Source organism: Saccopteryx leptura, chromosome 5 (genome assembly GCF_036850995.1).
Source record: "Saccopteryx leptura isolate mSacLep1 chromosome 5, mSacLep1_pri_phased_curated, whole genome shotgun sequence".
Lineage (NCBI taxonomy): Eukaryota > Metazoa > Chordata > Mammalia > Chiroptera > Emballonuridae > Saccopteryx > Saccopteryx leptura.
In genome coordinates, this window is record NC_089507.1 from 188,937,329 (window position 1) to 188,965,290 (window position 27,962).

General features: G+C 43.5%; 1 protein-coding gene across 2 annotated transcripts in view; it reads right to left on the reverse strand.

Moving 5' to 3' along the window:
• Positions 1-27,596, reverse strand: part of SNAP25 (synaptosome associated protein 25) — an 85,517-nt gene extending 57,921 nt beyond the window's left edge. For both annotated transcript variants that reach the window (XM_066387150.1, XM_066387151.1), the window contains exon 1: positions 27,443-27,596. The gene's annotated coding sequence lies outside the window, so the exon portion shown is untranslated. The remainder of the gene's footprint in view (positions 1-27,442) is intronic.
• Positions 27,597-27,962: the final 366 nt, after the last annotated feature.

Here is a 27,962-nt window from a genome sequence, read left to right on the forward strand (position 1 = left end):
AATTTCAGTCATCATGTGAATTAACATACTTTTATTATTTTCCAGTGTGGAAGCAGAAAGATGATTTTTATATGAGGACAAGGGGGAGAAAAAGAAGAGGACATAGCTGATGATTCATACATACTATTGAACTCTCAAATTTGAATATAGTTTCAAATGCATAATAAATAAGTCACAGTGCCTTATTGTGAGTATACTTAATTGTAAATTCATTTAAAAACACATATGGAGGCCCTGGCCAGATGACTCAGTGGATAGAGCGTTGTCCCGGTGTGATGAGTTTGCAGGTTTGATCCCTAGTCAGAGCACATGCCAGAAGCAACCAGCGAGTACACAACTAAATGGAACAACTCAGTGGAACAAGTTGTTGCTTCTCTCTCTCCTTTCCCCTCTTTTTCCCTTTCTTGCCTTTGCTCTCAAATCAGTGGAAAAATAAATAAACAAAAACATATATCAAGCACCTGGTGTGGGATTTTTCAGTGTGTGTATATGTAAAAGATGGATAAGACAGCACTCCGTCACCAAGAAGTTTGCAGTTGAGTCCAGGGGCGAGAATATGGATCTGGGGATATATGCAGGGTGAGAACCTAAATGCAATACTTTGAAACCCACAGTGTCAGGAACAGTATTTCTTTATTTATTTATTTTGTATTTTTCTGAAGTTGGAAACAGGGAGGCAGTCAGACAGACTCCCACATGCGCCCAACCGAGATCCACCCAGCATGCCCACCAGGGGGCGATGCTCTGCCCATCTGGGGCATCGCTCTGTTGCAACCAGAGCCATTCTAGTGCCTGAGGCAGAGGCCACAGAGCCATCCTCAGCGCCTGGGCCAACTTTGCTCCAATGGAGCCTTGGCTGCGGGAGGGGAAGAGAGAGACAGAGAGGAAGGAGAGGGGGAAGGATGGAGAAGCAGATGGGCACTTCTCCTGTGTGCCCTGGCCGGGAATAGAACCTGGGACTCCTGCATGCCAGGCCGACGCTCTACCACTGAGCAAACCGCCCAGGGCCAGAAATAGTATTTATTTTAAAGTCCTGAATCCTAATGAACATTCATTCTCCTGAAACGTAATTAGATATAATCTGAATTCTCACAATCAGAAACCTTGTATTACCACCCCTGACACAGAAAGGAAGGAGTGCAAATTGCTCATCCTAAGTGTGAGAGACAGGAAGACAAAGCATGCGGATAAATTTGGTCCAGATTCTTTCATGCTGACCTTCATTCAGTTCTTGTATTGAAAGAGGTTCCTCTGATCTCCCTAAAATCAAAGACACTCTGAATTTTCCAAGGGCACATTCAGAAATGAAAAAAATGAGACAAAGTGAGAGAGACAGGGGACTTCCTATGGAACGGATACTTAATGTCCGCTGGCTTTTGGGGGAACTAGAAAGTTCTTATTTTTTCCAAACACCTTAATTCTCTTTTCCCTACCCCTGTCCCCAACTTGCCTTGTTTAAGCTTACCCAAGATTTCACAGATGTTTACCCTACTGGGCTTCCTTGCCCTCACAAGGGCAAGCCCCCTTTCAAACAGTGTCACAACACTGGACACTTGTCATTTGTACCACTTGACAAGTGGTACAATGGTTATAAGCATGGACTCTGAAGTCAGACTGCCTCAGTTTGAATCCTGGCTCTGCCAACTCACTGGCTGTGTGCCTTTGGGTAAGCTACTGTGCCTCAGTTTCCTTATCAGTAAAATGGGGATAATACTTCTGACCTCACAGGCTTTTTGTGAAGGGTAAGTAACTAAATATTTATGAAAGTGATTAGAACAGTGTATGGCATATAGTAAGTGTTAAGTAAGAGTTCATTTAATAAATAAACATTGTGGAATGAGCTGTTCAATATATCCCTCTCAAGTGTAAGTTCCAACTTACTGTTTTATGTTACTGAGGTGCATTTATTATGGCAGTAGATATCTGATACACAGGGTTGGAGTACAGAAGGCATTATTACTACTGCTATCATTACTACTACTGGTAGTAAACATTTATAAAATTGTTTGTTCTTTGTCTGGCACTGTAGTCAAAACTTTGTAGGCATTATATAATTTAATCTTTGCAATACCTCTTAGAAATAGGTGTTCTGTTGATACCCATTTCTCAGATGAGGAAACTGAGGCACAGAAAAGACTAAATAACTTGCCCACAATAACATAGTCTGGATATACTGGCTTCAGTCCCAGAGGATCTGAAGAGTATTTGAAATCCTGGGTCAGTTGAGGAAGTTTGCACAGTAGTGACTGGGAACTAAGGCAAAGAGATCAGGACAGTACGGTGGCCATAAAAATGTGTCCCTCTGGTCTGTGCCTGCAGGTGGAGCTTGATTACCACCTCCCTACACACCAACACACACAGACACACAGGCACACACATACACACCTTACGGGTAGGTTAGACTCAGTGACACATCTCCAAATATTCAAGTATGGAAAGGAAAAGTAACTTTACAGTAGAGAGACTGGCAAATACTACCCTGGGTAGGATGTAAACTATAACATTACCAGTGATGTAAACATGACTTTGCTATACTCCCTGACATCAGGTGACAAGTAGGGTCTTTCACTTCTGCCATATTCTTTCCAAAAACCTGTAGCCCCAGTCTAATGATAAGAATAACAACAGGCAAAGTCTGATAGAGGACAGTCTATATAGGGTACCCAGTCGAAGCTCTTCAAGACTATTAAGGTCAAGAAAAAGAAAGAAGGAGAAAAAGACCAAAGGAGACAGGGGATGCAATATAGTACCCAAATTGAATTCAGAAACAGGAAGGGAACACTAAGAGAAAAGCTGGTGAAATTTAAATGAAATCTGCACTTTGTTTAATAATAATGAACTAATAATATTGACTTCCTGGTTGTGACAAATATGGCAAGATAATGTAAAGTGTTAACAATGATGGAAGTTGGAGGAGAGGTATACTGTCTTTGGATGAGAGGTATACCATCTTTGCAACTTTGATGCAAATCTAAAATTATTCAAAAATTAAAAGTTTAGTAAAAAAAAAAGAATGTCCTCAGAAATAGTGATCCGATCGATTTAGGATATGGCTTAGACATTTTTTTTTTAAGATCCTAGAGGATTTTGATGTGCTGACAAATTTTCGAACCGCTAATCTACATTCTTAAGAGCTACACCATTGAGAAGGTCACCAGGGGCTGCGGGTGAAGGTGGTCTGTGCTGAGCTACAACTCCTTCTCTGTGATCGCAGAGCAGTACATTGCTCTGGAATGGCTCTCTGCAAATAGCCACATTCATTCTCACATTTGTTCCCAGAATCAGAACCAGATCTCTTTGGTAGGAGACTCTAACGTAGTGGTCAGTCCTAATCTCTTACATTGTCTAAGTGGATATTGAAATGTAACCTTTGTGAAACCAGACTAAAATGGAGTCACTAATGTCAGGGACAAAGGAGACAGTCAACAGAGGCTCATAAAGGAAACTTAACCTAACTTCATGGGAATGTATAGCTCTTCTCAGAAATAGGCAGAGGACATCAACCAATCCCCATACTCTGAGTCTGGTTACGCCATCCTCTGAACTTTCTTGTTCCCGACTCAGCTACTTTGCTCCAAAGAGGGACGAAGACCACTAGGCAACCAATCAGCTGAAAACCCCAAATAACTTCTGCATTTATTCCATAAAAAATCCTTTATTCTGTTTTCAACTCTGAATGCCTTGCTCCCATATCCTTGTTTCCTGACGTGCAGGTTGAATACTCTGCAATAAACTCATCTCTCTGCGTTGTTTTGTTCTGCATGCAGAGTTCACAGTGAATTTATTCCTGACAAGCTGAGTGAATGGAACACCCGTAAATCAATTCTATTTTCAGTGCCTAATGGGAGCTGAATATTTAAAGATGTTTTGAAGAGAATCTGTGGGCAATGTGAGGTTACTCCTGTAACAGACCTCTTATGTTAGTTAGCTCATTTAATTTACTTTTAAAATTTGGGTCCAATGTTTTCTTTTTTTTTTTTTACTAAGACAGAGAGAGGGATAGATAGGGACAGACAGACAGGAACGGAACGACGAGAAGCATCAATCATTAGTTTTTTGTTGCGCATTGCGACACCTTAGTTGTTCATTGATTGCTTTCTCATATGTGCCTTGACCGCGGGCCTTCAGCGGACTGAGCAACCTTGGGTCCAAGCTGGTGAGCTTTGCTCAAACCAGATGAGCCTGCGCTCAAGCTGGCGACCTCAGGGTCTCGAACCTGGGTCCTCTGCATCCCAGTCCGACGCTCTATTCACTGCACCACCGCCTGGTCAGGCGGGTCCAATGTTTTCTTGCAGCTGGGCATATCAGAGACTAGGCACCTGCTGCCTGATGCAGCTCACCTGCTGGCCACCCCGGTCCAGCTGGGAGCCCCAAGTAAGTTCTGTCCTCTCTCTTAGTCTAAATGTCTTCATTCAGACTCACATTTGGGAACTGCCAGTGTCTCCTACTGCAGTGGTCTCCAACCTTTTTTGGGCCACGGACCGGTTTAATGTCAGAAAATATTTTCACGGACTGGCCTTTGGGGTGGGACGGATAAATGTATCATGTGACCGAGACAAGCATCAAGAGTGAGTCTTAGATAAATGTAACAGAGGGAATCTGGTCATTTTTTAAAAATAAAACATCGTTCAGACTTAAATATAAATAAAACGGAAATAATGTAAGTTATTTATTCTTTCTCTGTGGACCGGTACCAAATGTCCCACGGACTGGTACTGGTCCACGGCCTGGGGGTTGGGGACCACTGCCCTACTGGTCCCCTGTTTCTGCCCTTGCTCCACCACAATCCAGAGTGATCATGTGAAATGATAAAAGCAGATCATGTCAATCCCCTTCGTAAAATCTTCCTCCCGGTGCTGTTCAAATGCAAGCCAGACTCTCCAGGCCACAGCTGATCTGTCCCCTCAGCTCTCTGACCTCGTTTCCCACCGTCCTCCTTCTGCCCACCTCCCTCCAAAACTGTTGGCCTAGTGCGGTTCCGCAAACACACCAACCACGCTCCCTTGGTCCCTTCTCCTCAGGAGGCCACCTGTCATCTCTTCATCTTCTCTGAGTCCCGCCTCTCATTACAACCTCACTTTATGTTAATCTCCTGCTCAGTCTTATCTCTGTCTTGTCTACCTGTGGTTTGTTCGATGTCTGTCTCCTCCCACTAAAATGTTATCTCCACAAGAGGAGTTCTTGCTTGACAAGTTCATACCTGTTTCCCCAGTGCCTAGAACAGCACCAAGCATGTAATAGATGCTCAATAAGTATGTGGTGAATGACAGAGGAGGGAGGGAGAATCGACGGGTGCCACAGGCTGCAACTCTGCATGCTGGGGATCCAGTGTTGAGCCCACCTGATGCCCCCTGTGGCCCAGCAAGCATTGCCAGGCTGCCTGTAACCCACAGAACAATGATGCTGTCCTTGCCCCCTGTCTGCTCTCTCCCTGCCAGCCTGCTTCCTCGAGGGAGCAATGCCTGTCTTTCTGGCCAAGGCTTCTGCTGCTCTTTTTTGGCTCAGGGCAGCCCGGCTTTGGGGCTTTGGCAGGGCTCAGTACGCTGAGGGCCCCACAGCCCACACCCGCCTCCCTTGAGCTGAGTGGGCGGCCCCAGCTGTCTTGCTCAGCTCAGGGAAAGCTCAGGGAGGCCTCAGGGCATGCCCATTACCCCAACAGCTGTTTTATAGCTGCTATTCTGTAGCTCATGTCAGGGACCCCCAAAACCCGCAGTGATTGCTGGCTCCACACAGTGATGAAGCCATTTGCCACACTCCCCAGGACGCTAACTGCAAACACCATAAGCCGCACGCTCTAGAGCCGCTGCCTGCTCTTCCAGGGCTCCTCGGGTCTCGGGTCCTCTGGACCGATGATTGTGGATTGAGGCAATCAGGTCAGAAAAATGCCTGCGGGGTCCAGCTCAGGCTGGCTGGTGGGCCTGCAAACATCAAAATTACCCAGTTCACAAGGAGGCCTGGCCACTGAAAAGTGGTTGTGGGTGGGGAGGCGCGGGGGACTCTGTGCACAGTGGGGCCAGGTGCCCTGCAGGGTCTGAGCTCACCGGCAGCAGAGGGCAGCAGAGGGCAGCAGAGCTGGGCTTTCCCCACGGAGGAGGCAGGGTTCTCAGACAGCGCTCAGGGGTCCCACCCCTGCTACCCAAGCCCTGTGTGCACAGTGGGGCCAGGTGCCCTCCAGGGTCTGAGCTCACCGGCAGCAGAGGGCAGCAGAACTGAGCTTTCCCCAAGAGGAGGCAGGGTTCTCAGACAGCGCTCAGGGGTCCCACCCCTGCTCCCCAAGCTCTGTGTGTAACCTCCTGGCGTGTGGGCATCACCTGGGAACGTGACAGGTTATCACTCTGGGATGAGGTCATGTTAGGTGGAAATGTTATGTGATTCTGCCTGTGTAATTAAGGTCCCTGAGTAGTTGATTTGAAGATAATCAAAAGGGAAATTACCTGGGGTGGGCCTGACTTATCATAGAAAGCTTTTAGGAGAGGGACCTGGCACTTCCTGCAAAAACAAGGGGATCACGTGGCAAGGAACTGAAGGTGGTCCTTGACTGGCAGCCAAGACACGGCCCTCAGCCCTGCCATGCCAGGAGCTGAACGCTGCCAACAACCTGAGTGAGCCTGGAAGAGGCCCTCTGGCCCCAGATGAGAAAGTAGCCCCAGCTGACCCCCGGAGGGCGGCCTGCGAGAGACCTTGCACAGAGGCCTGCTACACCGGGCCCAGACTCACGACCCGTGGAAACTGTGACATAATAACTGTGTGCTGCTTTAAACCATGAGGGTTGCATAGCAATAGCTAAGGACAACACCTGGGTTCCAGAAAGCCCCCTGTGGGGTCCTGGTGCCGCCTCTCCGAAATCAGAGGCCTCCTAACCATGTGTTTCCGTCTGCTCCTCCCCTTACGGAAGGCAGGTGGGTCGTGCGGGGCAGTGTGGGGGCTCTACAAGCATTCATTTAACAAAGTCACAGTGTCCTTACTTGTGAATGAGGATATTGGAGTTGCAGGCTTCCCAGCAGTTCTTGTAGCTCCCCTGATTCCGGGATGTCACCCACCACACGGGGGCGCAGGGATGGATGGCATGGAGCAGATCGAAGCAGCTAGAGTTGGGATTCAAAACTAGGTCTGAATGAATGACAGAAGGCCCTACTCTGCCTTCTCCATTAAAACCCTTTGGATTGCCTGACCTGTGGTGGCGCAGTGGATAAAGCGTCAACCTGGAAATGCTGAGGTTGCCGGTTCAAAACCCTGGGCTTGCCTGGTCAAGGCACATATGGGAGTTGATGCTTCTAGCTCCTCCCCCCTTCTCTCTCTCTCCTCTCTCTCCCTCTCTGTTTCCTCTCTCCCTCTCTCTCTCCTTTCTAAAAATGAATAAATAAATTTAAAAAAAATGAAAAAAAAAAAACCCTTTGGATTTTTGTCAATGACCTATTTGGGCAAATGATATAAAACTTACACACACTGACTTTTACCAGGGCATTTTTCCATCAGAGACTTCTGCTCCATTCTTTTAGTTCTTTCCATTTTAACTTAATTTCCTGTTTCGTCCTGGGTGGGCGGGAGAGAATCGGCAGCTCACTGATACTGGCTTCAGGTCACCAGAGGTGGTATGCACCGACGTTCTATTGATATTGTTTTTTCAAAATGATAGTGTGATTCTCATGAAGTCAGCTGTATTATCTCTACAACGGGGCTGGGCAGCATTGCTCTGCACCCACCCACTCCCTTTTATATACTTTTTTGGCCAGCCGGAGGCTGAAGTTCCGTGTTGACCGCTGCGGCGTCCTCTCTGAGATTGAGAGCTGCCCCCTCTCTCCCACTCCCCTGCCGGCAGGCTGGAACTAATCATTTCTCCTCTTGGTCCTTAGCCTGTGCTGTTTTGTTTTTAAAAATATTAACAACAGTCAATTGGAACTCTCATTTTGGTCTGACACTTAGAAACAAACCACTGGGCTCCACTTGCTTTGGGCTCACAGGTGGAGTCAGTCCTAAAGTCCCAAGATGCCACACAGAGATGGTTCCCTGATTCCTTTGTAAAAACCCAGAGGCAGCAGGGCATGCCAGAGCACCTGCAGATGGTGCTGAGGGAGCACAGATCATGGGTGGGTGGGTTGGAGGAAGTTTAAGGACCCAGAGATTCAAGAATGTAATGAGCTGGGAGAAAGAGGCCTGGAGGATGTGAGGGAAAATCCACTGCCCTGAGAGAGGGCCAGATTGATTCCCTGGGCCCAATGCGAGAACAACAGATAAAGGAACGAGAGAGACAGAGAGGAGGAGGATTCCGGAGAAATGATTGTGCATGGCCTGGGCAGGGTTGGGCTTCCTCTCAAATCAGCAGGAGAAGAGAATTTCCACTTAATTGGGGTGGTGATCCCAGTGGATGGAACTGAGTCTCGATGATGGATCTGGATGAGAGTCTCAACCCTGCCATTTCCAAGCCGAGGGACTTAAGCTCATTTTCTTAACCTCACTGCATCTGTTTTTTCAGCTGAAAAATGAAACTATATCCTGCAGGTTGTCGTGGGAGTCAGATGAGAGGATCTATGCAAAAACCTTAGCTTAGAGCCCCACACCTGGATGCTGAATAAATGGTGCCCAGTAGGAGCTCAGTGAATGTGTTGAACGTGTGCTGACATATGAATGCACCAGAGCTGGGGATGGCCGTTGTGATGCTTGCGGTGTCTGGAGATGACAGTGTGCAATTTGTAGCAGCCATCTCCTGGACACCCACCTTTCCTGTATATTCTGAGGGCCTCTACTGCAAGCACCTACCACTCGCTGATGTCTCCAGTCTCAGGAGTAGGCTGGGTGCAAGTTCACATCTCTCAGCCACTGAAGGATGGGAGTTGGTGCATAAATAGCCCACATTCCCTGCTCTTGGGTTGGGGCAATTCAGGGCTGAGTCCCAGCAGCTGGTAACCTGCTCACTAACCTTCTTGTACTAGTCTCCTCCTCATCCCACCCAGCTTCCCTGCTTTCTCCCAGTGCTCCCTAGGGTCATCTCTCCAATACAACACGGGCATTTGTCCTCCTCTCGGGGTTTGCTTCTGGGAGGACCCAACCTGAGAAAGAATTCCAACTAAAGAAATTAGAAGCCTTTAATTATTATTTTTTCCTTTGGTAGCTCAGTAAACTGAAGCTGGTACAGGATCTGAAAGAGCGAACCGTTCTGCCCAGGGTCTGACCTTGAGGGGCCTGCTCTCTGATATCTGAAGTGAGTTGAGAAAATACACAGCCAGGACTCGGAATGGTCTTTGGATATACCCGAGTAGGCAGCTGGATGAGTCAGACATCCCCTGCTAATCTATGGAAGAGCTAAAACAAAGGCTCTGGTGGGGCCTGCTGTGAGGCCCCAATGCAGGTGCCTGGCTTGTTTTCCATGACGCAGCAACTCAGTTGAAAAGCCTTCAGGTTTTTTCCACTGCCTCCTCCCTTGGGCTCCCATTTCCAGCGTGCGCTTTGGGCAGAGGGCTGGCAGAGAATTGTTTCTGCCATTACGGGGAGCTCTTGCAATTAGAGGACAAAGCAGCATTGCTTAAACAGTAGGCACTTCTGGAATGTCAGAGAAAAAATATCAAATCAAATCCTGTTGCCCTCACCAAAACAAGGCCAGGTGAAATTTCATATAAACATCATCACAAATCAATAAGAAGCTGAAGTTTTCCTTTTTCCAGTTTCAGCCCAGAGAGGTTTACTCACCCTCAATGTTCAAACAAAAAAACGGGCCCTTTGACTCTCCCTTGAATTTACCAGACATCTGGGTCTATGATTGCTTAGCTTGGAAAGATCCAGTGAGATATTACTCTTGACCCAAGGACAGCTTAAACTTAAACCCTAGGGCTGTAAGTTTGTCTGGAAAAGAAATGAGAAGGCCTATGGTAGCAGAGTAATAAAAACTCATGCCTAAGTTCCTGGGTTGTGGAATTTAGTGGAAGTGACATTGCCCCAGCATGGACCGCCAGAGCCTAGTCCCCAGCCTGTGGTACGTGGAAGGGCTATCTCTGATTGGTGGGGGGTTGTGGAATTTAGTGGAAGTGACATTGCCCCAGCATGGACCGCCAGAACCTAGTCCTCAGCCTGTGGTACATGGAAGGGCTATCTCTGATTGGCGGGGGGTTGTGGAATTTAGTGGAAGTGACATTGCCCCAGCATGGACCGCCAGAGCCTAGTCCTCAGCCTGTGGTACATGGAAGGGCTATCTCTGATTGGTGGGGGTTGTGGTAGGTTTTTGTTTCGCAAAAATGGCCCTAACAATTTCTCTATCAGTATGCATAATCTTAGGTGGCCCTTCCCACACTGACTACGTGCTTGGCCATCTGACTTACTTTGGCCAACGGGACAGTAACAACAGACTTGAAAAGTGCTTACACATTGGGGCTGGCCCTCTCTTGCTGTTGTTGGATGATGAGAGACATGTGGTCCAATCACCCCTGTCACTCCAGCTGAAAACAGGCACCCGTCACAATTTAAGGACCAAGAAGACCCCAGACAACCACCAAATAACGGAAGAACTACCTAGTTAATTCACATTCCCAGGAAATTGTTGTTATTCAAGCCACTAAGTTTTAGGGTAATTATTAAACAAAACAAAAAATAATTGTATCAGGGTTTCCCGGCTATTATTCCTCCCTGGATGACATGTAGACCCACTCTTCTCTCCAATCCACTGACTTCCGCCTACTCCACCATTGGAAGGGCGGAAGGAGGACTCAAACCTGATGCATCACCAGTAGACAGCTCAGAGGTCTTCATATCACTCTACAGTTATTGCAGATATCTCAAAATATTGTTTATACTAATCACCACTTTGAAATTATGGTAGTTATTAGACTTACCACCAAATATCATTATTTAATGCTTTAATTTAAAAAGATGATATACTATACTATATAGTATACTATATCACAAAATTTTAAAAATATTTTGATAATTGTACTTCAATATAATTGGTTTTCTATGAACTCCTAAGTATTTTACTTTACACATTAAAAGTATCACTCTGAAAAGGAGGGATCTCTAGGCTTTACCAAACTGCCAGTAGTGTCAATGGAACAACAAATGGAAAGCTTATTTATTTATTTTTGTATTTTTCTGAATTGAGAAGTGGGGAGGCAGAGACACAGACTCCCACATATACCTGACCGAGATCCACCTGGCATGCCCAGCAGGGGGCAATGCTCTGCCCATCTGGGGTGTTGCTCTGTTGCAACTGAAGCCATTCTAGCGCCTGAGGCAGAAGCCATGAAGCCATCCTCAGCACCTGGGCCAACTTTGCTCCAATGGAGCCTTGGCTGTGGGAGGGGAAGAGAGAGATAGAGAGAGAAAGGTGGAGAAACAGATGGGTACTTCCCCTGTGTGCCCTGACTGGAAATTGAACCCGGGACTTTCACATGCTGGGCCAACACTCTACCACTGAGTCATCCAGCCAGGGTCCAGAAATCTAATTTATATTCAGATAAAATAAATTAAAACTTGGTTGATCTATTTAGTGCATATTCACCCAATTCTGTCTCTTAAAATATTGACATAACTTATGAAGACAACTATAGGGAAGTTGTGGCAAAATAGCCCAGAAAATTTTTAGTTGTATCTGATTCTGCAGATCACAGGACCACCAAGAATGCCATAAATTTGTAGGCAGTGTAGATGAACTCAAATGGCTATTGGGGCTATAAAGTTAATAAAAATGTGTAGATTAGACATATAGTGTTAGACTCTGGGGAAAATTAGAAAGGATATTTCCTGCCTTAAAGCATTCAGATTCAAGATATTTGCACTGACCAAATAAAATAAGCTTGTGGTGAATAGCATTAAACCAAGAAACCATTAATTTTTTATCCATGGATTAGGAACAAAGTTGGACAACTGGTCAACCTTCATCCTTGAGCTGGTTCTGCCATTGAAGGAAGTATTCTTTTCCAGTACAAATTTCTTATGCCTCAGTTTTTATATCTGTACAATTATTATGGTTTCTTTACCATCTTCCTGTACATAGCTGTCATGAAGTTTATATATTATATCATAGTGAGGAAAACAATTTGAATGAAAAAAAGTAGGTGTCATTAAACAGATGTAGAGTGAATCAATACAATTGTTTGATAAGTGACCTGATAAAAATTTAGTCTTTGAATATAAGACATGTTTTGTTTTGTTTTTAGGTTGCCAGCTTGCTCATCTGAAAGAGGTACCTCAACAACGATCAAGGGGTTCTTGTCTGCTTCACCTAGAGGCCAACTTTGATCCATTTGACCAGAGTTGTTAGAAGAGTCAGGTGAAAGAAAAAAAATACATAAAGGAGACACTCATGTGAGTCTCAAGCCCTAATGTGGAAGACTAATTTTTAATTTCATAATATATAAAAGCTTTATTCAGGAAACCAAAGTTGAAAACAAGTTCAAATAAATAAAATAAAATAAAGAAAAGAAAATTCAGAGTCCTGGAATGATAGAAAAAGAATGGACTAGAGCAAGTGGAATAAGAACATGACCTTGAACCTGAATTTGCCGGTCCAAGAAAAGATCTTGTAGCTTTATGCATCTATGGGGCGCACTTCCTCTCTTAGGGCCTGTGTGCCTTCTTGCATCCCATCATTCAATCGGATGCCAACCTTTCATGTCTGCCTTCTCACTGGATTAGACTTGTCTTTCTATTGGGTCTTTTTGGTGACTGATGAAAACATGAACTACTGTCGATGAAGGCAGGGGTAGGAGGACTCCTTTTCTTTCCCTCTTCTTATCTCACTCTTTTCCCTTCCCATCATTGTATCCAAGAAAATTTGTGGCAAATTCAATATTATGCTTGGATGGGACAAAGGCTTACACTCATATTTTCTTCCTTTGGGCCATATATGTCCTTATGAAGCCTTCATGGGACACAGCCTATGTAGCTATACAAGGAACTAGAAGTATGAATATATGCTTAAAGGGAAATCAACACCTATTTAACTATTCTATGTCAGTATCCTGGGTTTGGCTCTCATTTTTTAGTTTATCAGCCTAGTAGAGGCCATCAGTGCCCCAGCTTCTCAGGATACCCATGCATCTAACAAGGTCATGCTAAGAGGCAAAGTGAGCCAAAAGAGGAGAAACTTGGGCCAGAGGACCAGAATCCCTGTTTCTGCTGCTATGTGTTGTTTGGATTTCATGGAGTCACTTTGTCTCTCTGTACCCTGAAGCTAAAAATGCTCCAGGTTTTAAACTTCGAGAGACAAATGGGGAGATACTGGGAAATTGTATCTATATTATTCAGACCAATGTCCAATTTATTCTTATTGCTGATAAATGATGGAATCAAGTGCTGAGGTTCTAATAAAGCTGTAGAATGAGTAGGAAATCAAAATCATTGAGGCTTCAGATGACTTGGTCTCTGGTCAAATGCCACTTCTCAGATAGGCCTTCCCCCATGGCCCTCTCTGAATCAGCACTCTACCTTCTTGAGGTCATCACTCCATCCCCCTGCCCTGAATTATTTTATTTACAATATTCTCTGCCATTTTCTACTAAAATGTAAGCTCTCTGACAGGAGGACTTTATTGGTTTGGTTTCCTTTGCTTAGAACAGTGCTTGGCCTATAATAGAGGACATTAAATATTTGATGAATGAATGAATTATAACGAGGAAGGAACATCCTACAAAATCAGGAAAATCTGACCCCAGAAATATGTGAAAGAGCCACCCTTCACTTTGGTTATTTTATGTTCTTGAGGGCAAGTTAGTTTGTTCTTCTAAATCAGAGAGAATTTGCTTGTGGTTTGTTATTCACCCCAAGCTTCTGAAGCAAAAAAGGAAGGATGACTTATTACATCTGCCTTGAAACTGGTTTTTCTCCTAAACAAATTGTGTGGGTCTAGTATGTAAATATACTCTTCCATGACACTCCACACTCACCACTCACACTATATTGGTGTAAGCTGGGCACCCAGCCCAGCTGAACCAATCAGAGCCTGTTCCCTGAGATTTTTGAGCATGGGTGATGGACAAAAAATGGCAGTCTTTTTTCCATAGTGAATGCATGGGAAGTACAAACTGGGTGTTCATGTTTCTAGTATGTGGAGGGAGGAACTGGTTTTTTAACAAGGGAAGTGAAGTCAGGGTAATAAAAGAAATAGGGTAGAGGTACCTGATGGAAGCCTTGGTAGTGTTTAAACATTGGGTTTGAGTTGTTTCTGAATGCTAGCTGCCTCTCTGTCCTTCCAATGGTTTGACTGTTCATTTCTTTTGAGCCAATCACTTTCCGTTTTGCCTAACCCACTTATTTGGATTTCTGTCATTTAAAAAATCCAACTAGACATAAGAAACATAGCTAACATTTTCAGGAAGCTCTGCCTGCTCAGAATTATAGGACTGTTTGCACCCTACTTTTATAGATATGGGGTGACCATTTAAGCCCAAAGATGTCTGACTGAAGCCCTGGCTACAATGCTTACCTGCGACTTTGGCAAGTAATTTATCTCTGGGTCTAGTTATTTGTCATCCTCCCCCAAGTGAGAAGTGAGGAGGCGGGTAGACAGACTCCCACATGCGCCTGACCGCGATCCACCTAGCATGCCCACCAGGGGGCAATGCTCAGCCCCTCTGGGGTGTTGCTCCACTGTAATCAGATCCATTCTAGTGCCTGAGGTGGAGGCCATGGAGCCATCCTCAGCGACGGGCCAACTTTGCTCTAATGGAGCCTTGGCTGAAAGAGGAGAAGAGAGAGACAAAGAGAAAGGAGAGGGAAAAGGGTGGAGAAGCAGATGGGCACTTCTCCTGTTTGCCCTGGCCGGGAATCAAACCCAGGACTTCCACAAGCCAGATCAACGCTGTATTGCTGAGTGAACTGGCCAGGGCCATATTTGTCATTTTTATAAAATGCCATTCATAAGGTCTGTTCAAGCAACCCAAATCTCTGATCCTATGTGACAGGAGGGCAAAAAGAAGTGTAATGTGAGTATCAGGATCCATTTCTCTTTTTTTCTTTTTTATTGAGAGGCAGGGAGGCAGACTGACAGACTCCCACATGTGCCCTGACTGGGATCCACCCAGCTAGCCTCTTATAGGGCAATGCTCTGCCTATCTGGGGCCACTGCTTTGTTGCTCAGCAACTGAACTATTTTAGTGCCTGAGGCAAGGCCATGGTGCCATCCTCAGCACCAGAGACCAACTTGCCTTTTAAGCCATGGCTTTAGGAGGGGAAGAGAGAGAGAGAGAGAGAGAGAGAGAGAGAAAGAGAGAGAGAGAGAGAGAGAGAAGGGGGAGGGGTGGAGAAGCAGAGGGTTGCTTCTCCTGAGTGTCCTGGCCAGGAATTGAACCCAAAACTTCCACACACTGGGCCAATGCTCCCCTGCTGAGCCAACTGGACAGGGCCAGGATCCCTTTCTCAAGGTCAGTCGGTGCTCTTCAAAACAAGAAATTGCAGGGATGAATGGAAAAGGGCCAGGCCCTTTCATTGTACCTGAGGCAGTTTACTAGGGGTTCAAAGAGAAGAATTATCCTTTGCACAGTGGGTACTTTTCTTCTTTAGTATCTTTCAGAGGATGTAGGCTAGGACTTTAGAAAAAAAAGTAAGGGTCTGTTTTACCATTTGGTGAGATTTTAAATTTTGGCCAGTTTTATTGTTGCAGACAGGAAAAACATAATAAGGGAGCCCTCTGTCCACTTCCCAAGACCCAGTCCTCATTCTGTGGACTCTCACCTCCCTCATCCCTCAAACTCATTCTGATAAATGAGACCGTCTTTATTACTAAGTCAGAAAGCTAGGTAGGGACTTCTATCCTGTGGCCTCGAACAGCTTTTCTCTCTTCAAGTACCTAGTCACAGCTTTTGCAATTAGAGAACAGTGAAAAGTCCACATCCTCATCAGACCCAGTTTAAGATCAATGTTCACACTTGAAGGAGTTACTCAGATCTCTAGGACATTGGTTTTGGAACTTGAGCATGCGCTAAATCACCAAGACCTGATGAAACACAGAACACTCTGGCCCCAGCCCTGGAGTTTCAGATTCAAAAGGTGTGGGGTGAGGCCTGAGGCGCACATTTCTAACAAACCCTTGGGTCATGTTGATGCTGTTGGTTCAAGGGCTATAGTTTGAGAATGTGTCCTAGGAGAATGCTTCACCGGTTGTGGAGGGTCAGCAGTACTGCATTTGGGATCTAAGTTCAAACTCAAGTTCTCTCTCTTATTAGTTGTGTGAAAGAATAAGAAACCACTTTCTCTCTCTCCAAGACTCATTAATTTCTACCCTGGACCTTAAGATGAGAACCTTCACTTTTGGGGAAGACCAGTTTTGGGAAGATAGCTCCTACCATCCTCCACCCTTTCCTTTATTTGCCCTTCCCACCCCTAACTTAAGCGTTCTGTAAGATGGGAAATAGGAAGTGAACAAGCATGGCTCATTCCCGCGCTTGGCTTTTTCTCTGGGATTTGTCTGCCCACAGCAAACTGACATTTACTGCTCCTCCAAGCTGCACACCTCCTGATGCAGGCTCTGCACCTCAGGAGGGATGGTGGAGGAGGGAGGCAGGACCTACGCTCTTCTGGCTGTCCTGTCTGACCTCACGTATCTCTGCAGCCCTTTCTCCTTTGGTGGGTCCCAATGTCGAGACTTGGAGAATGATTAGGAGTAGGGAGAGCAGGCTGATCCTGTCTGCTGGTCCTAAGCATTCCCTGACCCCCACCCCCCATCAGGCTTTAATAAAAAGCCTGATAATTTCATCACTAACCCCTCTCCATGTTATCAGTTGGTTCACAGAGAAGGTAGCAGTGGCAATTAGGCCCTTGGAATCTTTGGTAGAACCTTGACCAAATAGTATGCTCTCTAGTCAAGTGTGGAAAATAACACCCACCACTTAGGAGGCTGTTGTAGAAAGTAAATATAACACTAGCCACAATAGACAGTAATAAATAACGAGGCTGCCGTAGATGCTTGAAGTGCTCTCTTGTCTTGTGGACCTGGATCTGCAGGAAAGTTCCCAAAAGCAGAATCTGAAGTCATTCCTATATATAGGATTGCTTTGTAAGCCTTTTTCAACTATAAAAGGGAATCACTCTGTGAATGTGGCTTAGGAGCATACATTTTTCAGTTACTTTAGGTAGCCAATGCAGGTGTTATATATATATCGGTTTATATATTGGTCATATATATATATATATATGTGTGTGTGTGTGTGTATATATGTGTGTGTGTGTGTGTATATATATATATATATATATATATATATAATATAGTTATATATATTGGTTTAATAAAGCTAAAGTTTTGAATGACGTGATGCATTAGGAATCTTATACCCAAGGTTGGCTGTGAGAAAGTCTGTGTTCACACCCCTTCATACTGTGTGCACTTTCAAGAACACACATGCACACACACAATATTTAGTAAGGAACCCAACCCTCCCCGACAAAAACCTGAGCACAAAGCCTGAATACAAAAGGAAGCCAACAGACGTAGCTTTAATAATGAATGGTTCACTAAATAGCTTACAGCAGATTTCTTTTTCTTAAGCTAAAAAATAGAAGGAAATTTTGTATATCATCGCTTTGAACTGCTTATGGGACTTAAAAACTCAAGGCATTAAGCAAGAGTGGACCAGTGTGTAGTCAAATCATAACCAACCCTCTTTGGTCTCCAGTTGATATCTTGAAAATCACAGGACCATTCCCAGAGACGCTACGCAAAGACATTTTTAAAACTTCCTCTCAAATAGAAAAATCAGACTAATGACATATTTTCTCATATTACAATGCATGCTTCTCAAGCTAAAAAAATAATATGATACCCAGACTTGTTTCTTAAAGCAAACTCAATATTGTAAAGATAAAACGAAGCATCTGGTCCTCACATAACCTGCAATGAAGAACACTGCAGACCTAGCATGGCAAATGGCAGATAATAAAACATGGTAGCAATAGTCCCACCCTCTCCCCAGAATGGTGGAGGTGACAGAACTTCATTAGCATTAGCTCATCTAGGTCTCATGGCAACCCCGTGATGTGTACATGGCAGCTCCTGCTTTCCTTTTACAGACGTGAAAACTGAGGCTCCGTTCAGGTTAAGTAAGTTGGCCAGGGTCATACAGTTGAAGGAACACAGACAGGCTAAGTATGCAGCCATCTGACTCTCAATCTAGGGCTCAATGAGCTTGTCTGGATACTTAGTTTCTCCTGACCGCTCAAGTATCATATCTGACCTGACTTTTTAGTTCCAAGGACTGACTTGAGTTCTTTGGATTTTGCTAGCTGATGTTCAACACGTTAGGGGCATGGTTTCTATTAGAATATCTCAATGGACTATGTAAAATTCCCTGAAAAACCCATGGAGTGGTGGGGAAACACAGGGACATTGCAGTCAGAAAGACAAGAATTCCAAACTGTTTCAAGGTTGCTATGAAAACTGAATGAGATGATGCATGCCAAGGGTGTGGTGGGGCATACCATAGGTATTCAATAAGTTACTTACTTTTTCTTGTGGTCATTAAGTAAGATCTCCATTCTCAGCTGAGAAAGTAGGGTGCAGAATAACTGCTGATGGCTTTTTCTTAGGGGTAAATGTATCTACAAGGAACTGTTACATATATATTTTACAAAAATAAATGAGACTGATGGACCACAGTATAGCTAGGTTTACTATTTTTTCCTAGGTAAGAGGCATTGGATTTTTTTTAAAGATTGATGTGTTTGAAGGACTTTCTAGGAAGCCAAATCAACATGGAGAGTTTGTATATACACCATGCCACCAATTCTAACAGAGCAGTAGCAAATATGTGACCCTGGAGGCAAGAGTTGGCCTAAGTCACGAATGTATCACCCTGATGACTAAAATATGTCTCAACGGATGTATGGCATCAAAAATATTCTTTCTATCTTAATGAAAAGTAAAGAATTTAACTGTGTATTTCATATATGCTAAAGAGCTTGGTTTTATATGCGAAATTTACTTTAGTCACTCAAAGGCAATGGCTTTTCACCTCTGAATATAAACCTGATTTTAGCAATGCTCTTTGGAGTACCTTCTAATTCTTCATTAGTATTTTACTCCCTGACTCTGACTCACAGGTGACACAGCAGCAGGTCAGAAAAAGAAATTACTTGTCAAAGTTTGGCAGCTAGTTGGGTGAACAAAAGTGCTTCCTTGGGACATAATTTTATTTCAGTATTTGAGTTGTTTTGATCATAACTTTTGATCAATAAAAGGAAGAATTACAGTGGTAGACTTCTTTTCTCTGCAAAGGGATGGCTGATATCCTTATTCACTCACTCAGATCCTGTACACCTGTGCGTGACAGGCACTGTGACAGATACTGAGGATTCAAAGATGTTTAAGATACTGTCTTGATCTCAAAGACTTTCATGGCCTATTAAAAAAAAGAAATGCCTAAGTACATAATTACAAAGCAATGTGATAAATCTTATAAGAGAGATGAGAGCATTGCTCACTGATAAGAAGAGGGGGAAACTAATACCTGGGGACTGATCTTCAATCTTTGGCTTGTTTAATGATAGAAAGTGAATTGGCTTAGAAGTTACTGCCATGCAAAGAACCTGCTATTTCTTTCTCTGTTACCTTAGTTTTGCTCATGAATTTGAGTGGGGTCTAGGCTTTCAGGTCTAGGAGGTACCATGTTTCTTGAAGCTTGACCTGTTTTACCCTTGAGTGCTAGAAAATGGTCTATATAGGAAGAGGTCACAGTAGACTGGGATATAAACATGTATTTGAGGAAAATTTTACTAAAGTCCTAGTTAATTGTCATGTGAAGAGACAAATTTACACAAGGACATAATTGAGATATTTACTAAGTTCTTTGATGCATTCTGACCATTAGGTAGAAACCTTCATTCAATCGCGTATTTTAGATGGAGAACCAAGTTCCTTTGTAACTTGAGTTAATGTCTTAGTTTCTCAAAGGGATCCCATGTGAAACATGTGTTCTAAAATAATAATAACCTCAAAGGGGATGCCCAGCAACATTCATTGAGGGCAAAACATATTTCTTTTATTTACTGCTCTATCGATCTTTAGTAATCAGGATAATGTTTCTGGTATATGACAGATGTTCAATAAATATTTGTTCAAAAACTAAATTAATTAAAAGTACCCTAATAATAGGTGATTTACATTTAAAGAATACAGGGACAGCCATCTTGTAATGAGAAAAAGTGGATATATTCAACAATTTCTCAGGCTTAAATCAGGAACACTATCTTAATTTTTAGTGTTAAAATAAAGTTATAATAAACTTCCCCATTAAAAGAAAAGTTCATGGCACTACTGCCTATGAAAATCATTTGCCAGGGTCCTTTATAGAAGGCTTACTGGTATGTCCCTCTACTTTCTCTTTATCAATGGAGAAGTCACAGTGTGATTTACCTATAGCTAGCTGTCAGACCAACCTCGCATTAAGTGTAGGAAAATTTAAGAAATTTAAGCTCAACTGAGAGCTTTCTCTAAAATAGGATCGAGGCAGGAGAGCTGGGTGACTCTGGTCTCAGGGGGGCACCGAAGAGACTTTCATCTTTTACATGATGTCATCGGTAAAGGACAGAGGCAGTAAGTAATTCAAGCCTACAGGCATGAAAAGTCATCTCCCAAGTTCAAAATCTGTGACTAGTTTGAATATAGGAAATGAGGGGGAAGCTGAGACCAGATGGTCACTTTATAGAACCTACCATTTTCACAGGAAAGTAACCTTATTCTTCAAGTGTAAAATGGACCAATTTTGGAAGGCAACATGAGGTGAGTCAGCAGAAAGTGCAGTCTCAATTTAAGCCATGAGAAGTAAGCATCTTTGGGTAGTAGAAACCAAGTCAGTTCAGCAACAAAACCCAAACACAGAAGAAGAGATAAGTGCATTGCTTTAGTTTTCCCTTCACCAGATCAGAATTCAGCTTTTATTAGCTAAGAGGACCAAATATATTTCTTTCTGGCTCCAAGACAACAATTCATAAACCTAGTGTAGTAGCTGTCAATCAATGTCAATCCAGTGCGGGCACGGTAATTCACTTCGAGTTTCTCAAGAGTGGTTGTTAAGCATTTAAAAGGAAACATTAGAGGAAAATCCCTTAAACAGGATTTCCTCCATCTCTTTTTGGGGATACAGATTTGTTCTTATCATGAATCACTCGTGACCCTAACCTTTGTGAGCTAGCAGGAAGAAAATCTGCTAAGATCTCCTTTTGTAATATCATGTTTTACTCTGGGAAGGATGCTGAAATCTGCAGTATAAACGGAGTTGTAGCAACAAGAACATGGCTTTTCTGAAAGTGAATTAACTCACATGTGACTATGAATTTAATATCATATGGTCAGTTGTTACCTCTGAACTTTAAAACTTCTTCTTCTTCTTCTCCTCCTTTGTCTTGAAAGCTGTACCACACCCCCCTCCCCCTCCTTCAGATTCAACCAGTTTTTGAGTTGGCTATTAGTATCATGTGATTCAGATCATGTGGAAATGTTACTTGTTAAGTACTTAAGGGTTCACAATTGTGTAAAAGTTTCTGTTTTCTCTTTTCTAAAGAGACAGAAGAAGAAAAAGGAGGATATAGCAGCTAATAAATTACTTTAATTCAGACTTAAAGTAGCTATAGATGATCAAAGGGGTGTCTAGAAAGGAATAAAAAATAGTTAATTAGTTGAAAAAAGAGGGATAAAAAGTTTAGGCAGGTGGTAGAAAACAGTCTGGGCCAGACAGCAGTCAATCTGATTGAGAAGGAAGGCTGCTTCCCCAAAGCGGTGATGACTCAGAGCAGGGCTTTGGGGGAAAGGCCAGCACTTCTCAAGTCTGATTGAAAAGACTTCAGAAAGATAATGGCAAAGCAATTATTGAGGGGACATGCGGGGGGGGGGGGGAGAGGGAGGGAGAGAGATTGAGGAAGAGGGAGACTGTAGTTGTAATTAGTCTTATGATGGGGGAGGGAGTCCCATCAGTTACTAAAGCAATCTGCAATCTTAAGGCAGTGCCAGCTGAGACCACCAGGTCACTGAACCCAGACCTATTCCCTGGGGTTTTCAGCACTGATTTCATTAACTTCCACATGGTGGGACTACTGGAAACCAGTAGTCCAGTGCCATCATGCCATGGATGAAGAAACTGAGTTCAACAGTGGTTGAGTGACTTAAAGATGGTGTGATTCCAAAACAGGATATTACAAGCAGTTGCTTCAGGGCTAGAACCGGTTCTCCTGACTCCTGATCAACATCCTTTGCCATCATGCTAAGCTGCCCAACTGAGAGGGAAAAGATATTTAAAAAAAAAATCATTTCCATTCTCTATGCCTCCTTCGGCCAATACGAAAAATGTGCACGATGCACAAGGTAGTACGTATGTGGTTAAGAGCTTAGTGTCTGGAGTCGAAGTGATTGCATTTTAATCCCGTGTCTGCTCCGTGATGTTAGACATGTCACTCAGCTTTTCTCTGCCTCAGCTTCCCTGTCTGTACAATGAAAATAATAATAGTACCCTGGCTACAACGTTGCTATGAGAATTCAGTGAGCTAGCAAAGGTAACAGCTTTCCAAATTAGGGTTCACACTTCTCCCGCACAGGCCTATTCGATTACTCACTGCTTTGGATAGCTCTGTCCTTCTAAATCAGATATATGGCTTACTTAACTAAATGTTATCTTGTATTATATGTAAACTCGTACAACTACGGTTGGCATCATTCATTTAGAAATCAGAAACTTCTTGGACTTTTATATTGGGTCAAGTGCTTTGAGATCCTTGTGAAAAAAAATTAAGTAGAAGTGAGAAGCTGTAGTTATTACAGGGATAATAGCAATTTTGAAGAGTTCACAGTGCAGCTGGAGTTCTCTGAAAATTTCTCTTTAAGTCTCTTTCCTCTTGTAAAAGTAATTTTTAAAAAGCTCTTTTTCCACTTATCACAACCTGCTTTCTCATTGCCATGTCACGGCTCCTCCCTCCCTCTTAATTAATAGTTGGAAATCCTTCTGTACTCAGTATAATACCCACCAGTCTGACCCCCTCTTAAAGCATCAAACGTCACTACCTCCAGATTTCCCCCAGGGAGTCAGTTTGACAATCAAAACGTTATCCTAAGGATGTCTCTTATGCCAGCGTTATGGTAAAGAACAGATGAGGATAGTCCCTTGACATTTCAGAGCCAGAAATGAAACAGCAACAAGATTTACGTCTGCAATTGCCACAGCTTCCTCCACGAGAACGCATTGACTATTTCGGTTCCGCAGTTCCATCAGCATTTGGAATTTTGAAGCTCTGCTGCGAGAGTAAGAGATTAGAATAGTTCAGACCTCAAGCTAGCCCTGAAGTGAGGGTAATCAGCAAAATCATTACGGTGGAAGGAAGAGAAATAGTATATAACACCCCTTTCACCTCAGTCTTCTAAAATTTTACCATAGTATCTATTTTCTTTTTACAGTTTTAGCCACTTGGGGCTGGTTCTACATATCATGCTGCCTGAAACATGAAAAGAAAAAGGAAAACAGATACACACACACACACACACACACACACACACACCCAGGCAGCGGATTTGACAACGAAGAATACTCAGAAGGTCAAGAGAGTGCTGTGCATAACTATTACTCAAGCATACCTTCTGCGCATCTCTCCTCACCAGATTCCTGACCTGCTTTTCAATTTCTCTGGCCGATGCTCATCTTGAATTATTGGTTTTAGTTAGGAATGGTAAATTGAAACTTACAATTATCTTCTGGGCAGGGCTTCTATGTCCATCTGTATCCTGAAGAGTGATCCTAAAAGGTGCCTAAATGAGGACCGATTCTTTTCCAAAATTAATCATCCCCTCATGATAACCAATTGCTTCCCTCTATTTTGGGAAGAATGCAAATCTAATCCACTTTGTCAATAGAAATTCCTAGATATTAAAAAGGACCTGATCACTTTGTTTTATCAGCTTCTGTTCAGAAATCAATGTTAGAGGATTAAGTACCAAATCCTCAGCTTGGTATTCAAGGCCTCCCACAGAAAGCTCCATTTCAGCATATTTCCTGGCACAAGCTCTCGTACCACCCAAACGGGATGGGCATTTTTAGGGTTTGCTGACCATGACTCCAGCTTGCCTAACTTTAGTTCGGCCTACGCTGTCACATTCACTTAGCAGGCCTCCCCCTGCCTCTCTCTAATCTCAAAAAGCTAGCTCAAGTCCTGCGTCCTCTCTCAGATCATACTAGAATTTACATTCCTTAGTTTTGTTCACCCTTACGTGGCAAGTAATTATATATTTCCTCATGTTTTTTCTTCTATTGTTTTACTGCATTTTCATTTTGGTATATTTATTAATTTTAATTATTATTTTTTTTAATTAAGATTACTAGTGCTAAACATATTGAGGTCAAAGACCATATAAGCATGAGAGTTTATATCCTCTGCGGGGTTCGTTTATGTATCTGGCGCTCACTGACTGATCAATATCTTCCTATCAAGCTGGTCTTTGCTGACAGGGATGACACTGCAGAATCGTATCTAGGGCTGAGGCTGTAAACACCAATTTTCTTATCTTTACAGCACTGTGAAGCAGGTCCATACCGTGAGAAAAAGTTTATTCATAGTACGTCATCTAAAAAAGTAGATTTATCTATTTTATCCTTCATGTCTCCTCTCTCTACTAATCATCATTTGGATTTCTACTAATCACCAAAGCCTGCATGTTCTGTTGAAGGCCAGCTGCTCCAGGAAGAGGTGCTACTGGCAGAAACACCAATTTTTTTGGATGATGACCATCACTCCAAGGGTACCTCTTGGAGCTTAGGAATGTCTTTAGACAAGCTAATTAAGGGGCAGTTTGTATTGTGTTTGTGTATGTGTGGCTGTGCATGTTTAACAAGGTAAAAAAAAAAAAAAGAAAGTGAATTCTTGGGAGATTTTACCCTGGAGATATTAAGGAGGTTATTGTTTTGTATTCTGAGTGCCAAGGTGGTAAGGCAGAAAAAATGCCAATGAGCAAAAAGCAGGTCCTGTCAGAGGGTCTGCGCGACTGTTTCCTGGCACCTCCTTATGTCCATCTGCTCCTGTCTCTTCTCTCCATATCGCCCTGAATTTTTTAAAATTTAAAACTCAAAATAGGAAATCTCCTGAATTGTTTTTCCTGAAGCTTATCAATAATGTAAATGCTAAATTCATGCTTCAATTATGTTTTTCTTTAATTTCTCAGCAAGCTGTTCTAGAATTAACTCCATAATTGTGCACATCGCCACTTCCTCCCAGATCTGTGCTCTTTGCCAGCTTCACTGCAGTCTTCTACCTTCTCACTCCCCCCTCCAGCCCTCCACTAGCAAACAAACCCAGCAGTAATTACTAATATCCAAGCACGTAATTCCGGCAGCGCTAGGCTTTTTCATTTGATGCAACTACGCAGAGATTTATCTGGACATGCAGCATAAAGTCAAAGTCTTTCGATAACTCCTCCCCATCTTTCCTCCCCTCCTCCCACCACTAAAACACAGTTGTTTATTTCATCTGTACATTTAAGAGTTATAAAACTATTCCATGCAGTTACATACTGTTGAATAATCATTTTACATCTACATACAATAACAAGTCAAGATATACTAATAAGGGAACACATGTTTATCCATAAAAAAAAAAAAAAAAAACAAACACTAGAAAATAAATAGATAAGAGAGAGTGCCTTTCCTATGTGGACAGGACATTTTAGCATCTCTTGTATAAAAATGATTGGAGTTGTAACTAACTGAATTCGAGACCTTATTTTGAGGCTTTTCAGGGGATCATGATAGCATTTCTTTAATGCGGTGTATATATTCTTACATAACATACTATTACTGTTTTTTTAACAATCACTCAAATAGTCTGATTTTGCTCCTGCTCATTTTATGTAAATTTTACTTACAGCAAATAGCTAGAAATATCTCTGTGATAATTTGTGTTCACTTAGAGGCTCTAAGTCTCGGAGTAGAGAATGGTTCAAGCGCTATCATCACCTTAGCCAAATCCCGCAGTGCTGTCATAGAAATTGCAGTAGATCTTTAGGTCAGAGTCCAATTTCAATCTGACACCATGGACCTTTCACCACATCCCCCTGAAGGACACCGCTGGCTTCTCTCAAGGAAAACCAGTCTTAACGCTGTCAACACCAGAAAAGATCCACCTGAGATAAGCAATATCCATAGGAAACACTTCCACTCACGCTGAAACCATAGCCAAAGGGTTAAATCTATACCCTCTAGGACCTGGAATATTTTTTTCAGACATGTATAAGGATGGGGGAGAAAGAAGAGGAAGAAGGATTCATTCTTAAAGTTGATTCTGCTTAGTTCAACTACCCCCATATTTTTTATCAAATAGAAATATATATGGATTATATGGGCATCTTCCTATATACCTCATTCATGCCCACCTAAGATCTGTAGACGGGTCTACTCTGTGCTAAAAACAAAAACAAACACAACCCTTGATATATAACTGGAGGATAAAAGAAGTTTTTTTTCTAAAATGTGTTTATATTCCACCTACAAAGTGGGGAGGAGGACACCCCCAAATTTCCGCAAGTAGACTATTATATTTTTGAAGCTATGCAGGAGCTGAGAGGATGAGAGCAGGTAATTGCCTGGAAAGGAGTCTCTGTGGACAGGATTTATTTTTTAATTTATTTCTTTTTTTTTAACCTATTATGCCTGCTTTATTAGGGGTCCCTGTAAAACCCCGGTCTCAGAGAGGCAATTTGGCCTGCAGCCCTGGAACGCGATCCCTGGCCAGACATCACTGCCGCAGATACGACGCTGTGGCCGGACCGCTGTTCGCGGTGCTGAAAGGTGGAGGGTGCCAGCGCGGGCCCCGGTGTTGCTGTCCAGGGTGCTGAGTGAGCTCCGCCGCAGTCCCCTAGGCTAGCCCACCCCCACCGGCTCTCCACAGAACCCTCCCACCCAGCACGACCCGCCAGCCGCCCGCCAGCCCGCAGATGCCGAGGAGCAGGCGGCATAAATCAAGTCCGTAGGGCATGGAGGTTGCTGTCGCTGCTGCGGCTCTGCTTGCCCGGGGCGGGAACTCCCCCTTCTCCTTTCGCTTTATCAGCGCCCACACCCTACCATTTGCCTAATTCTTTCTTGGGTAATAGCGCCCTAACGTCAATATAAATCATAATAATAGGGTAAAAAACGACAGGGTTTGTTTATTTTGGTCTACAGAAAAGAAAAATAAAACAGCAACCTCAGAAAACTGCATCGCAAAATGGAAGAGAGAGGATCCCACTACTGTTTCGAAAGAGTAAGTTGTTATTCAGCACGTATCCTTGCGCTTCCCCTCAATCGCTCCATCTGCACCGTTCCCATTCATCCCTTCCCCAAGCAGCTCACCTCGAAAATACTTTATAAAGCCCCAGGCGGGAGTCTAGCCAGACGCGCACACACAAAATACCGCACCCTAGGCGCACATTTACCCAAGTTCTCTTGGTCTGCCCAGCTGTGGTCCCCTCTGGGTAGGCAGCCACCAGCCAGATCCACGACCCGAGGAGTGGGCTCCTTACCTTGGCTTCTCCAGAGGGTGGTGTTCGCCTGGCCCCTGCAGGTTGCAAGTGTGGAGGAGCCGCCGCCGAGCAGGGAGGGAAGGAAAGACAGCAACTGACCTCCCTAAGGTTTCTTCTTCAATGCAACGTGAGCTCTGCCCTCATCAAAGATGGCCGTCCCTTTTGACGTCAGCAGCTTTTAATAGCCATCTTCTGGAGGGGCGGGGGGGAGTCTATTAGAGGGAGGAGGGAGGGCGGGCAGAGGCTGGGGGTGAGAGGAGAGGATCTCGAGGTGCCCAGCGCTTGACTCAGCTCCCTGTGCGCTTTACTGCAAACCTTTGTATTATATAGTCTTTTATAAACACACAAACAGGACTATTCCTATAACTCCATTTTAACACCCGGTCTCGTACAAACACGTTTATCTCGCTACCTGTTTTTCTGTCATTGTTTGTATATGTGGTGTTCATATATGTGTATGTATGTATGTGTGTGCGTATGTGTGATATATATGTGTATATATATATTATATTATGCGATG